This window comes from Hyposmocoma kahamanoa, unplaced genomic scaffold (genome assembly GCF_003589595.1).
Source record: "Hyposmocoma kahamanoa isolate Upper Pololo Valley unplaced genomic scaffold, ASM358959v1 79, whole genome shotgun sequence".
Taxonomy (NCBI): Eukaryota; Metazoa; Arthropoda; class Insecta; order Lepidoptera; family Cosmopterigidae; genus Hyposmocoma; species Hyposmocoma kahamanoa.
The window spans coordinates 9,290,000-9,292,662 of record NW_020653993.1 but is presented as its reverse complement, the minus strand read 5'-3'; positions in this window follow the sequence as shown (position 1 = coordinate 9,292,662).

Genomic DNA, 2,663 nt, shown 5'->3' with positions numbered 1-2,663 from the left:
CTTAGGCAGTACTTCCCTGGACGAACTCTTTCACAAGCTCTACTGCTACTAAACTCTCGATATCTTAAAAATGCTGATTCAGATGCCGAGTATAATCGAGAAGAATACGGTACTGCTCGTGCTTAAGCACATGCTCTAAATATGGAATGTTTCTGCTCTTGTTGATTCCGTCTGATTCACAGTATAAGCAGCTAGCACAACCACTCCGGGACGGAGTACAGGGTTATACCGAGGTCTTAGGTTTTCGCGATTGTTACACATAGGAAATGAAACTATTTTTCCGGAATTAAATCGCGTATATTTGTTTTTTCAAACAAACCAACGTTTCGGCCCTATACAACAGTGACCATGACCTGTACAGGGCCCGAAACGTTAGTTTGTTTGAAAAAACAAATATACGCGATTAAATCCGAAAAAATAGTTTAATTTCCTATGCCTAACAGGGTTGTTGTTGATGCAGATGTTTTACACATCTACGGTTGCTGATTTTTGACCTTAACAACGGATGCGGATGCTGTGATATTAAGTATATTAAAAAAATCGCGAAAAATGTACATGCTTACTGAGTCTATCTGAAATGTGGTGCTGGGGCAGAATGTTAAGGGTACCGTGGACAGCCCGCCGCACCAATGTCACTGTACTTGAGGAACTCAAGATAAAGAATGCACAGCGTCTGTCTTCAACTTGCATACAGCGTGTGATACGCTATTTTGGTCACGTGACACGTAGAGATGCTGATAACTTCGAACGTTTGATGGTGACAGGGAAGGTGGAGGGATAGAGACCTAGGGGCAGTAGTCTAAAAAGGTTTGCAAGTTATTTCAGCATGCCTTTTAAATCATGTCATGACTCGAACATCCGCAATTAATATGAGCATCGATGAATGCGGATGCTGATATTCGCAACCCTGGTCCCTAAAGCGTAACGCTTCGTGCGGATCTTTGGAATTTCCACAACATAGGGGTGGAACTCAAGCCTACGCCTAATCCCCCGGTGATGGAAAGTGGACGTCGGAATTAAATCGTGTATGTCGATTTAAACAATGGCAAACGTAAACCTTTAGTCACAGTAAAATAACACTCGGTCGTGACAGTAGTATGGTACGACAATTCGACATGTGCGTAGTTATTTAGTAGCGTGTAGTAATGTTACTGTTAAACTAAACACACAACATTGGCCTCGAACACTCGCAAGGCAGTGATTAACGCCTAGAGTGCTAAATGTTGTAGAGAAGCCCTGGTTAACTAGCACTCTAACGGAATATGTCCAGTGGCATACTAAGAGATAGCAGCGACTGTAGATTCTGCCACGAAGTGGATGAATTTTATAATATCAAGTGACGGGACGAACAAGTCAAGCGCCTGATGGTAAGCTACACGCCTGTCCGTGACAGTTGCAGTGCCAGTCAAGAGTTTTAGATCTGAGGGGAATTGCCTCTACACCCGTCACCCCGAGACATAAGTTGGCAAGATCCACGAGACTGTAATTTCACTTACCCTTCCAAACCGGAACGCATTAATGCTCACATTATTGCTTGGTGGCAGAATTAGGTAAGGTGGCAGTACCTCCCTGAACGCATCCTTTTACAAGGAGCTCTACTGCTACTAAATGTATTTTTTTTAGAAATCCTCTCGTAAGTTATCTGCATGTATCATGTGCTGTCTCACTACATATCAAATGCCTCCTTCAATTCACTCAAGGTCTGCGACGTTGAGCAGTTTCAGCCAGTAATTATACTCGGCTTTGTTACCATCACGCCATCTCTTTCCAAGTCTGACGCGGAGTCGAACCCTATTGGGCACATATTGGCCTCATGGATCTTTCCGCCTGACCTACCCTGCCCAACTGCAACGTTTTTTATTTCGCAAAAAAAGTTCTCAAATGTATGTTTTTAAAAAAAGAATAAGGGTAGTTATGTCAATAAATCATATTATTAATTGGCCTTAGTTAATTGTTTCTGGCCACATGCTGTGAGAAGTTTCTTTACCTGACAGTCTGATGGGGGAAATCATAAAAAGTAGCTAACTAGCAAAATGAAATCAACAAGGAAGGAGATATCAGTTTTAAGGCATAATAAATTTTTGTTCACGGTCTAAAACAGTTTTTTTTTTAATTAATGGGAGAACTTTAAAATTTTGGGGGATTGCAATGAAAATATAGTATAATGCCAAAAGAGATTTTACTAACTTAGCTCCGAAGATTTGTTACTACCAAATTTGGACTAGGTGGTCTAAAATGAAGAAACTTTTTTTTTAATGTCAAATCAGTCATCAGACTAATTTGTTTTAGTGATTTTTGGTGTTTGAGAGGAAGCCCCACAGCTTCAGCCTCTCTAAGTTATTTAAAGAAAATTTGAATTTATATTTCAATTGATATTTAAACACAATAATATTGATGAGGGGTAATCAATGACAGTAACAAAGGGTTGACAGATGATACCCTCAAAACTGTCAACTGCCAATTACCTTTACTTACGTTATTTGATACAGAAAAACGTAACCCGTATCCTCTCCAATTGGAGAGGATGTGGGTTGGGTTATATTTGTTATATCTAATGGAGAAATGAACATGTTTGATGTAATCCCACTTATGCCATTCTTCCAGACTTATAAATACACACACACACACACACACACACACACACACACACACACACACACACA